This window comes from Podarcis liolepis (assembly GCF_965112155.1).
Source record: "Podarcis liolepis genome assembly, chromosome: 2".
Classification (NCBI taxonomy): Eukaryota; Metazoa; Chordata; class Lepidosauria; order Squamata; family Lacertidae; genus Podarcis; species Podarcis liolepis.
Window position 1 is genome coordinate 48,619,160 of NC_139555.1, and position 13,598 is coordinate 48,632,757.

At 37.0% G+C, this 13,598-nt stretch overlaps 1 protein-coding gene across 2 annotated transcripts in view; it reads right to left on the bottom strand.

The window, feature by feature from the left end:
- The window catches only part of SLIT3 (slit guidance ligand 3), a 411,520-nt gene that overhangs the window by 163,424 nt on the left and 234,498 nt on the right, over positions 1-13,598 (bottom strand). The gene's annotated exons all lie outside the window — the stretch shown is intronic.

Below are 13,598 nucleotides of genomic sequence, written 5' to 3' on the forward strand. Positions count from 1 at the left end.
AATAAGAGAGTAGGGTGGAAGGGTGAAGCCTTTTCATCAACTCTGCTTTCATGAAATGACTCATACAAGCAGATTTAAAGATAAAGAAGAGCATATTGGAAATAAGAAAAGTCTTTTGAAGTTTATGATGGTTTCCTGATTGCTTTGTGCATGTGTGAGAAACACATAAACTCTTACATGATTCAATTTAACAATATTAGTCCACAACTCTTGTGCAGGGCACAATAGTACAATTCTATTTAGCCAAGTGGCCTGTAGAATACTCAATGTATCACTATCAGTAAGGCTGCATTGAAAATGTCTTCATTCAGAACAGAGAATGAGATTAATTTAATCACACTCATTCTTCAAATCTCAGTTCTAGTTCAAGACCAGGAGAAAGTAAGTACACATCAATACCACAGAGCAGTCCCATCTCCAGAACAAAAGACTGGAGGACACTTATCACTTCAACGGCTGTTTTATGTTAATAAATTCCTTTAATCATTCTTTCTAATGCATGACTGAAAAAAATTCTGTTATTTTCATCCTAAACTATTATATGTTGATTCCAAAACAAGATGTTATATATGCCCGGTTTCATTAGGTTATACAGCAACCACTTACCAAATGATGACTTACCACTGTGTCTACACCAGAGCTTTCCAAACTTTTCATGCTGGTGACAGATTTTTTATACATGCATCATTTTGCAACACAGTAATTCAGTTTTACTAGCAAACCGGAGGTTAAACTAACCCCTTGCAGCCCCGGGAGGAGTGCGGGAGGCATTCATGTGACACACCTACACACTGCAGCTGGCACACTAATGTGTCGCAACACACAGTTTGGAAAGCTCTGGTCTACACAATCACTTGGCAGACTGGTAGTCTGTAATAATTACAGTGTAATGTGCTGCCAAATAAAAAGGAGAAATGTTACCATATCTCTGTACTCCACCAGAAAGCTGAAGAAAAGGGATAGTGCTAAAATTCTCTTCACCATGTGGCATCACGTTCAGAGATGACAAGCTCACAAAGTGGCTCATCACCTGTGCATCACTTTGAGTTACCCAGTTAATAAATAGTTATCTCTATTCACCCATGGTTTCCCAAGAACTCTGTGTATCATAATGCATGTACAGTTGTTCAAGGCTCCAGGATTATTGATCAGTTTTACTTATTTGAACATTACAATGCTACCCATTTTGTATCACTTATGCCCTGTAGTTTGTAACAGCAAACACAATATAGATCAATAAAAACACAAATACATATATTAAATACATATATTAGGATAAAAGATGGCAGCCCAGACTAATCCAAGAGTGGGAGGAAACCTATAATCAAAATGGAATCATATTGACAAAATGCAGTCAAATAACAAGTAGGTTTGAACAGATACAGAAACGGCAAGAACAGCACTTTTGGTGCATATTATTAGAAAGAACAAAAAAGCCTACATTGTAAAATAGTGACTGAACAGTTTTTGAAATTGTGTAAGATTTATAAAGTACTTAAATTACCAATCTTGGCAGCTTCCAATAAAATTGCTCTAATTTAGTAAAAATTATTTTGTGCCGTATTAATAATAATAAATGAATTAGTAGTTATCCTAATATTACTCCATTATCTCAGCATACTTAAAGCAGTTTAATGTGAAATGCTGTGCGATGTAGAGTTCACATGAATTTAAGTCTATAGTTCTGTTTTGCTTTGTTTTCTGAAAAAGAAATATGTACCCCTTCTTGGGGAAAAAGAAACAATTATATTATATTCCCACTTCTTCTCCGCTATGTAACAAAAAACCAAGTTGGCATTACAGTTACCATTTTTCACAGATTACTCTACATGAGCGTAACATGATTAGATCCCATCTTCTGTATTTGGGAAAATCTGATTTCTGATTCAAGTACAGTACTGGAAATGCCTGTCCAGTGCTTCATTTCTTCTTTGTTATGAAAAAAGAAAGGCTGAAGGTAAATTCTAAGCGCCAAGAATCACCAAAATGCTTGTGTGTTATTTTTTTAGACTAAGCTTTTGTCATCCAAGAAGTGCAAAATTCTAGCTCCTGCAAATATTCTATGCATCACTGTCTCTAGCAAATGTGAGAAAGCCACTATGACAATACCTTTTTTCAATTAATTAATGTTTTCTTCATAAAGCGCTTACATTTCACTGTCTGAAATGTATTTAAGGATTATGGAAATAATTCTTAAATTTTAGCCAAATTAGCATGGCATGGGATAGAATCCAATGCTTATCCAGTTGTAGCATCTGCTACTGTAAAAAAAAAGAAGAAAATGTATTTTTTGACAATTTCCCCCTCTGCTGCACCTCTGCGCTACCTTCTATGCTGTTCTGGAGGGTTCCCTCAACCCTCTGGAAGAGGTTTTCAGAGATCACAGGGGGAGCTGCAGCAGAAGGAAGAATAAGTGAAAATCACTTTTTCTTTTCTTATGTTAGTGAACATCTCTGCTGCATCAAAATACATTCCATGTGCAGAGTGGCAGCATCTGATTTCATCCTTGCTCTTTGTTCTGATTGCTGCAAAATGCAGGATGAACCTTGAGAATTTTCAGTCCCTTTTAAAAATTATATAAAACTGATGGTGCTTATGTATGGTAGGGGGAAAATGCTGTGGCAAGTACTCCAAGGTCAAGGTATTAAAACAAAATAAATGCTGGAGTATTCAAGAAGAAAGCAAACTCTATCCCAGAAGAAAACTAAGAAAATAGACTTACCTCTTGCTTTCCTGAAAATTAGCGATAATGATGATGATGATAGATGTATGTTTGAAATGTATACTTAAAACTTATTGTGCTAGGATACCGAGTGCAGAGAATATCTTAGCAGTTTATATTCAGAGTAAGTTAATATATATTTTTAAAATTTCAAAACACACAGGCAAAGAATCATTCATAGCTATTAAGCGTATCCAATTTACCTCTAGACAATTATCAGGCCAATCCTGGAGGATAGCTGCATTAAGAAACTGGTTGCCTTCTTATGTGCAGCGAAAGGCAGTAAGAGTGGTTTTAAGACTTGTTCAGAACAGTTATGACCATATCAGTGAAAGTATTCATCTTCTTCCAAAACTGGCACTGATCCAGCTGCTGCCCTTCAGCCAAATGTCGCATTGCGGCACACAACATAGTCCTAATGTTGTGTCTATTCTCTCCATTTGACCGCTAGGGGTGTTTAAGGGCAAACAATGAAGTTTTAAAAGCCCCACTAAAAGCTCTGCTAACAGAATAGGAGGACAGGCAGAGCAAATCTACCCTCTTCAACAGTTTGCTCCTACTTGTAATGACTACGATTCTAGCTCCAGCCCAGAGAATTGTTCAGATTTAACTCTGTCAAGGAGAAGCAATTGGAAATATGCTATTTTGACTCAACCAAGTATGTTACACATGCAGTTTTCTCTCCATGCCACTACTTTATGTAGTTAAATAATTCGTTAAATTATTAATCCAACAAGGAAGAAAAAGCCAACATAAATCAAAACTCAACGTTTGCAAAATACACTATAACACTGGTGGAAAGAAGGATAGCATGTCTCAATGGAGACTCACACATTCAGTCTCTGGGGAAAATATTAAGATCAATAGCATGGCTTTAAGTGCATTGAGTCTTGGAAGGAACGCATATGACACATGTTAACAGCTATCTAATGGTAGTAACAACACTCAAAGTATCATCACAGTGTTTGTCTTTATCCACAAAACTCTGATATTATATGACTGCCTTAAAATGGTTCAATTTCAAAAGTTGAAAATTTTATTGGTCACTATTACTTACATAAGTTTATTGCAAAAATGAAGAAATCAGGTACAGTTAAGGTGACTGAACATGGAGCCAAACTGAGTCAACCTACCAAAAGCAGATCACTTTATTCTCCTTCTCTGTCTTTCTCACACATTCACATATACATAAACAAATAATTCCTGTGAATAATCTGCATTAAAATCCGCACAAAAGACTGCCAGATTCACAAACAGATGAAATATCTATATTAAAGTTTTGGTGTTGTTGTTTTTAAATGCAGTTAATTAGAAGCACCCATTTACCCTGCAAGAGATGCTTCCTTAAGCCTTTCTCCAATAATACTGGTTCTACATATTTAGATATAACCAAAATGTTGAAAAACTTAAATATAGATGCTTAATACTTACTGTGACTATAGATGCTTAATACTCACTTGTGTACACCCACAAACAAAAGTTACAAAAGAGCATTAAATTAATAAATTGTTCCCTATTTCTTAATAAGAAGTAGACACTAACTAAATATTATTTGTCTTAAATTTGGTAAGAAATATTTATTTTATTTTAATATAAGCATAATAGAATACCAGTCCATTAAAAGAAGTCTGTTCCACAAGTTCAAGTCTAAAACTGTTGAGATAAGCGTCTCACCTGCGTTTCAAATGCAATTGCAGAAGCAGTGGTAAGAGATGGCTGTAAGATAACACAACCCACCTGAGTTACACCCAGAAGCAAATAGGCAGACTCTGCAGTTGGGGAAGAGATAAAATAAGCTCCCTTCTACTAACCCCGCCCAGCAGGCAGGCAACCTCATCTTGTTTTGGGAGAATCTGAGTGGTCTTCAAAGATGGTGTCATAGGGACCGCATTGCGGCAGTTCGTGGACTACTGCATGGCCAAATGCAAATCTGAAACTGATTAGCCCAAGTATTTCACCAAAAAAATATGAGAGGTCTGGTGGATGACACCATTCAGGGCCTAGAAAACTAGAATGCAGAAATACTCATAACCAAGAACTCCAAGTCATCTCCATTAAAGCACAGCTCTTCAGTGATGGCCTTATCTCTGTCTTAATTAAATTGACTCTAAGTTACAGACTACCTTAATTTTGATCCCAATTTTTCATTTTTGAATAAAGCAAATGGACCAAACTATTTAGGCTTCATTAATCTATCTCACACACGTATGACAAATAAAATTGTGCACCAAAATGTGGTTTTTCTCCCGTTGCCCCCAAAAGTAAATTTGTTAGATTCCAGCATAATCAGTATTGAGATATAGCTGAATAGAGCAGGTGAGTGGAATGGAAATTAGGTCCTACTATAGCCATAGTTCAGTCTCATTGATGGTTGATGTAAATGATATAGTTTTGATTTGGGAATAATAGAATTATTTCAAAATACTGAATTTTAATTTTCTGCTTTAATCTACAGTATTGCTTTTCTTACAACAGGTACATCAAAGTACAATATATGGCTATACAAGTATTTGCAGAAAAATCTGCAGGTAGGAATGCTAGGTAGCTTTAAGTAGCTCTTTCAACTCTTATCACCCACAAACACTGTCCCATAGCAAAAAATGTCTTGTCTCCGATGTAAACAGGTATGGCATGAATGAAAATTCCTTTTCAGAAGCTGCCTCCACAGGACTTCAAGTACAGTGGTACCTTGGTTTGCAACTGCTATGGATTACAACTGTTTTGGATTACAACTCGTCAAACCCAGAAGTGCGTGTCCCTTTTTTTTGGATTACAACCCATTTTGGGGGGGATTACAACCCATTTTGGAGGGGGGAGGCCCCATTAGCAAAAGTGCGCCTTGGGTTACAACCTGTTTTGGTTTACAACTGGACCTCCTGAACGGATTATGGTTCACTGTACTATTCTTCAATCATCTCACCCCCATAGTTCAAATTGTGGGCAGTTAATCTTATACAAAATAACTCCAAAAAGAAAGCTATGGTCAAATACCACATGATGTTTCCCTTTAAACAACTCTACCAAATCTCTTTTTGTGTACAAGAGAGATTAATGAAGAAAAAGTATGAGGAGACAACTTCTAACGACAAAAAAGTACATGCCTGCAGAAAAAATACGTGGGCGTGTCTGTTTGCACTATTGTCTAAATGTTCATCAGCTATATTGTTTTAACTCTATCAGTTGTGAGCATACAACAATTTAAAACAGCTCTAGAATGTTCTCAAATGAGCACCATATAACAGAAGTGTTCTATGAACTTAATTTAAGATTCTCAGACAACGGACAAGATACAGAGCAATATTTTCATCATGAACCTTTTTGTGTAAGATGCCTACATTCCAAAATATTTCAAAATTATGTCCTTTCCCACTTTTATTTGATTTCAGGACATTTCAGACTGAGAGAGAGAAAATTGCTATGTTCCATTTTCTAACATGGTAGATGTCTTGTTTCTAAAGCACTAAAATATCTTGCTTTCTGCCTGTGAAGGATCTTTAGAAACATTTCTAAAACTATCATCCCTGAACAAAATGCATGTGCATTTATTTGCTCAACAGTGCTGAAATTGCATCTACTAGCATGTCAATTGTTTTTCATTCCAGTTTTCACTGACACCACGAGAGCTCCTTGGCAGGTCAGAACTTAATATCATATCTAAAGATCACAGTATTTCAAGTCACTGTCATAACAATCTATAAATCACAAAACCACTGATTCCCAATATAGTATGGGCACCAGTATAGTATGGGCATACTTTATGATGTTAATGTAAGGAATGGAGGAGAATGTCCTTACAGCTCAACAATTCAGCTACCTCACAAAACAAAGTTTTTCCTAATAGGTTTGGGTGCTTTACCAACACCTAACAATTTTTAAACTTTCCTTTTATATTGTTGTAAACCACCTATAGGGTTTACGGGGGGAGAGGGGTTCCCAGTCAAGTGGTATGTATATCAATTTTGTTAACTGCCTAAATAAATAACATAGGTAAAGGACCCCTGGACGGTTAAGTCCAGTCAAAGGCGACTATGGGGTTGCGGCACTCATCTTACTTTCAGGCCGAGGGAGCCAGTGTTTGTCCACAGACAGCTTTCCGGGTCATGTGGCCAGCATGACTAAACTGCTTCTGGTGCAACGGAACACCGTGACGAAAACCAGAGCGCACGGAAACACCGTTTACCTTCCTGCCACAGCACTAGCTATTTATCTACTTGCACTGGCGTGCTTTCAAACTGCTAGGTCGGCAGAAGCTGGGACAGAGCAATGGGAGCTCACTCCATTGCAGAGATTCGAACCGCCGACCTTCCGATCAGCAAGCCCAAGAGGCTCAGTGGTTTAGACCACAGCGCCACCTGTGTCCCCTACAAATAAATAACATAGTGCCCTAGCCACTCTGGGATACTTCCAACAAAATAAATCACCATAGTAAAACATTAAACATTAAAAACTTCCCTATACAGAGAGTGGTAGGGGATAGCAAAAATAACAGCATGAAACATGCCATTAAAAGCAATTTGGGAATGAAAGTGTGTGTACGTATGCTTTGCATTTAAAGAATAAACAACAGATATAATTATCTGTAGCACAAAAAGTGGAATTCCACATGGAAGGGCCAGCACAATTTCCGGTAATAGCATACACTAGCCTTCTTCAAGCTGGTGCCCTTCATATGTTGAACCGCAACTCACATCATCCCTGAACATTGGCCAGGCTGGCTGGGTTGGATGGGATTTGTAGTCTGGAGGGCACAAGATAGGGGAAGGATAGTATATACCATAGAATGTATATGTGCTAGAGAACCTAAATTCTTTTCACCACAGATTGTGTTTTGGGATGAAAGTGTTGTTTTATTGAAATGTTCATCAGTATAATTTGGAATGACACTCAGTGTATGACTGCATTATTACAGCACTAACAGAGAACTAATCAAGATACTTACACAAATATCCAAACCCTTCCCTACTACCTTTACAGCCATCAGGGACTTTTCAAGGAAATAAATTTAGTCTATTAAATACAGTCTCTGTTGTCTTGTTCTCTTACTGCTGGTAGATGATATAAAACCTGTCACCTTGATGCCATCTGGCCACTGTTGTTTTTACTCTCATACTTCCAGCATACGTAACAGTCAGGAGATTGTCTCAAGTATCTCCATATGCTCTGTAAGAGAGCTGTATCTTACTAAACACAATTAAAATCCATTTCTTTTTAGCTCCAAGACAGCATTGCTGGTTTCTTGTAGGCAGATACATGGGAAGAGGTGGACAATCTCCCATAACAGGTTTCTATTCAGTGCACATTAGGGGTTGCTTTTTCCTGAAATGATGTCCTAAAAAGCACAGATCTAAATGACTTCAACATGGCTTCTCATATGTCTAATCTGATTCCAAAAAAGGAAATTGAAACTGCTAGTGCTATATTTTTCTAGCACGTTGCTCCTTTCCTACAATGGGACAGCAACTGATAAGGAAAATTAGTGGATGTTCCAATACTGCTTTCTGCTGGAGTCCATCCAGATTGCTAGTGAGGTGAAGATAGGTGGAACTAGTCATTTCCCTAGAAATCTTTCTGCATGTTGGATCAAAATAATCAGTCAATCAGTGTGTATTTTGATCTTCCAAACATCAAAATAAATGAGGCAAGGAAGGGACAATCTGATTTTTCTCCTATTACATCTGATTTTAAATGAGACAATATCAGTTCTCTAACTGACCAAATTACAAAAATAATAGCTGTAACAAATTGTTGGTTTCTCAGTTGTAGGATAAAAAAAACCAGTACATTACCGCTGCTAGTGACATAATTATAATGTAAATTCATTCTGATCTTCCACACTAACCATACCAGATTTAAACAAGGAATTGTTTTATTGGTGGGATCTAAACGGTGCCCTTGCACCAAAGGAAGGGCTTTTTGTCCAGTGGATGCATCCGCTAATATGGTGAGACATTTTCCACCAATTTCCTCCTTCCCACCCTGCAGCCCCGAGTATCGCCTCTCCCAAGGCAGCTCCAGAGATTTGGGAGACTATTCAAAACGGTGGAAGATGGAATGAAAGGCTGCAGGGGCAAGGAAAAATTTGTGAAAATTGAATCCGCTTCTTCCATTAGCAGAACATTCACTGGACCAACCCTCTCCTTTTGTAAATGCAAGGCACCTACTGCATTCTACTCTATATCTAAACTGAGGAGATATGTGTGTGTGTGTGTGTGTGTGTGTGTGTGTGTGTGTGTGTGTGTGTGTATATATATATATATATATGTTTTCGTAGATTTTCACGGGTACAGGAATGCAGGTTTTGGTGTCCTCGGGTGTCTTCCCGTGTAAAAGTTGGGGTGTCTAGGCGACGTTTCGACGAGGTCTCACTCGTCATCTTCAGGCTGGTGCTTTCGGCTTCTTGTTACTGGAACAGAGCGGGATCTCAGTGTTTGAGTTCCTATAAATACTGTAGAGGGGTGTGGTGTATTGCCTCAAAAGTTCTGGGCAGAGGGGAAGTTCCCAGGCTAGTGTTCTTTTCTTCTTTTGTTCCTTAATTACTTGAGGGATATCTTGAGTGATTACTTGAGTGATATTCTGAGTACCACTTAGGTGGGTCATTGGGTGTGGATTAGTTGCTAAAGCCTTCGTGTCTTGACCTCTTGAATTTGTGAAGAGTTTTTCTGGGAAGATGGCTGTACTGCACTTAGTTGTGCTTTGGCTTGGCTTCGTGTATAGGGGCGAGCTGTGGTTTTGTGCCCTGTGCCAGCCAGATCTGTGTAGGGATTGCAGGGGGGTGCAGCATCCGGAGGTGCCACTATGGTTTGGTTACTGGATGGTGTCTGTAATTTATCTGTGGAGAGGGTCTGGGTTTGGGTCTGGTGTGGTTGATTGGTGGTGGCGTTCTGTGTGCCTCTGGATCTGGTGTCGGTATTGTATGACAGAAGAAGTTGAATTTTCACATTAACTAGAAAATCAGGGTCTTCATTAAATATTCTGCTTATATGGTGCTTATATAGTTAGGAAAGCAACTTGCACAATTCAAATTAATCCTAATTGCCTAAACTGATTATACTTGGTGGCATAACAGAACAACAAATCATATCCTCTTGCCATTTATAGATTTTCATTAAGCAGTGACATCTCAATTACTTAGAATTATGTCATGATTTTAAACATTGCATCTAATTAGGTATAAATAAATACAGTGGTGCCCCGCAAGACGAAATTAATTCGTTCCGCAATTTTTGTTGTCTAACGAATTTTTCGTCTTGCGAAGCACAAAATCCCATAGGAATGCATTGAAAATCAATTAATGCGTTCCTATGGTCAAAAAAAGTCCAAACAAAGCCAAATTTGGTACAACAACAGTTTATTAACTGCTCTTTAAAGTCACACATACTGTAAAGAGCAGTTCGAAAATTTAAGGGAAAATAAATTAACTTTATAAACAAAACATGTCTTTGTTTTTAGTCAAAGAAAAAAAGTCGCGAGACGTTTTCGTCTTGCGAAGCAAGCCCATAGGGGAAATTCGTCTTGCGAGGCAAATTGCGAACGGAAAAACCTTTCGTCTAGCGAGTTTTTTGTCTTGCGAGGCATTCTTCTTGCGGGGCACCACTGTATATATCTCAACAAACTGGCAAGTTGATAAATAAATCAATTTAAATTCATGTTCTCTAAAGTGTCTTTTTAGGAATGAGATTTAAAGACAAAAACCTGACCACTGCATGTACCATATATTTTTAGTCACATGTCTGAGGTTCGCTTTACAGATAAAAGGTAATTTGACAGATTGGTGTGTGTTACAAAGTACTGTTTTCTAGTCAGCACTGGCAAAGATCTCAAATAGACAGGTAGCATGTTCTAAGGAGCAACAAGTCGAATTCTGACTCATTTCATCCCGTCATTTCATTTGAAAGCAGACGCTAGTTCGTATATGCTATGCATATCTGAGATACAAACCTCAAATGTCAACAAGGATGTGAAAAGAAAATGGAGGCAGCGTATTTCTACAATGTATATGCTGATTGTAGTGCTTTTAGGGACAAAATAACAGAGCAGCTAAAATACACATACTTTAAGGAACAGGGTACAACTAATGAACAACTATTTTCTATTAAATAGAAAATATTAGGATAATTGTTGATACAATGTTATCGCAAATCAAGAATGGTGCATGTAACATATTACAAACATGCTATTTCAATAAGGAAAAGATTGAGGAAAAGCTTACTGAGCTATTATGTGTAGTTGAAGTGTCATAATAAATTGAAATCACAAATTCGCTATTTTATTCCAATTACATTAGCTTACCTTGATTCTACTGAAGACAATGTGTGCAATACCATCAGATTTCAGCCAACAGATCATTGACCAGTGGTTAATTCATGATATTAAGGATTAAGGATCTGGCATTCCAACAAAGTGGAAATATAAAATGTTTTAAACGGGGATACGCAAGAGAAGCGCTGTAAGATGTATACATGCACATACACAGGTACGTGGTCACTCTTATAGATGTACTATGACTGGCATCCCACCTTCCAGTAAAAGCCCTCTGTAAAAATTGCCCTTCTGTATAGAAATATAAGTGATTTGACCATGTAGAGATGTGTCTTTCAATCTAAAACTTTTTAATTTAGAAACGAAAAGTATTTTGGTAAAAAAATTTCCCCATCTTTATGACTATCTACAATAATTAGTTTTAATTACTATATTGTTCCTATGATTTCTCTCTGAACAATTATTATGTTGCATAAAATACTGCAATAGAATAAATACGGTAACTCAATTTAGGCAGCCAACTTATTCCTTGTGGAAATTTCATTCACTTCTTGTAACAGTACAGTATACTGCAACTGAAGAAAGTCTTATCTATGACTCGATATTGTGTGTATGGCAAGGAAAGTAAATGGCAACACACCAACCATTACTAGATATCATAAAATGCTGACACAACAACTTATTTGCCATAATGATGATCAGCAATAACATGGAAGTCTGATCCACTGTTTAGCTAGCTACTGCAAGGCCCACTACTGTGGTTAATTTTGTCCTGGCCCAAGCGTTATCTTCTGTTGAGAATAATATGAGAGTCTTACATATGTTCTATCACATCGACAAAAATGGATGTTTGCCAACTATGAAGGAATGATGCCAATTATAGGATTACACCTAAATTCTTGGACAATCAGTTTGCTCTATAATCCTAAATATTGGAAGGAAACCTCTTCCTTTTATTAGTGCGAATTTGAATACTGTAAATCAAATGGCGTAAAATTATAATCATGAAGATTCCATTGAAAAAAAATTCAAATTGCATAAGAATATCCACGAGACACATTTTTATGCAACCGATTCTAATGCAGATATGTTGTGCTAATCACTCAAACAGTTCAGCACTCTTAAGTTACTCGCACAATATGAAAGCACAATTTTCTAGTCATAGGAGCCACAGTAGAAGTTGTTGCATGCCTAGAAAAACACTGTGCGGATAAGTACCAATTCTGTTTATAAAATGCTTTGAGTGTCATTGGGACTTAACTATCTCATAAATATAGGCAATTGTTCAGTACTCCATAAATTATTCACAATTTTGAATGTTACCATTTCACATGTTTTTCTAGAAAGTTTAAGATGATTTTAATTCTGACTGACATTTGGTGTCACTTGCAAAAACCATAATTCATGATTCTTTAACTATTCTAAAAATTAAAAAAGAGCGTTTAAAATCAAACTTACTGGACATTTAAAGAACTGAAGATCTTGTGGGAAAGGCAATATATCTTACCATTTAATGTATTTCCACAGAACCATAGTAACTTTTCTGATAAACAGTTGGACAAAAATAGAAACATTTTAAAATATATTTTTACTTTTTTTGGGGGGGGTGTTAATAAAATAAATACAAAATGCCTTATTTACCGTCCACATTGGCAATCACAACAATACTAGATACAAATATATCCTTTTTTTAAAAAAAAATGACACTGGGAGGACTGCCACTGAGCAGGCACACATCCCTCCAATCACTAATCAGAACTTGAATGAATAAATTCATTCATTAAATAGCAGCGCTCCAATGCCTGAACCACATGTAGAAAACAAGTTTCCAAAACTTATTTCCAAAAGACATTAATGGATTCTAGTTCACAGCAAATGACAGGACTAAGAAATGGGCAGGGCCGCTGGATGTGCAAAAAGGGCGTTGTCTCACCATGAGCACCTCTAGACTTTAGTTAATAGGATACTTGTATATATGCGACCACAATGTAATTAAAAGGGCAACATGTAAAGATACACACCTGCCCTGCAAATAAACTATGTGGCCTCTAGGTGACCACAACTTATTTTTTTGAGCCTTAATAAGGCCTAATCCCATTTACCATCACAGCCTGCAAGTTCTGAGCGCATTCATTGATATACTAATGATGTGACATATCTTCAGAACATCCTTGGTTTGAGGTACAAAGTAAAAACTTAAGACAATAACTTTCTCTACGTCATCTGAAAACTTCTATGTAAGTGACTAACATCGAAATCATTTAGCGTAATTTAAAAAAGGAGTAAGCACAAGGACATAAGATTGTATCCAACAAAATGTTACTCAGAGTATGCCCGCTGAAATTAATGGACCTACGTTAGGCATGTTTATTAATTTTATTGGGTCTGCTTTTAATATGATTAATGTTGGGTACATTCCATGATGCTTGCATGTGTGGCTGAGATCAGCCTCTCTTTGCAAAGCACAACTATGTTGTAAGAGCACATTATAACCATTACAAAGGAGACTCTTAATCACAGAGTGCAAAAGACTTTGGTAAGGTGGCCCCAATTTATAAATTTAAGTAATTATTAGAAATACCAGTAATCTGCTTCAGAACAAATAGTTTGATGAGGT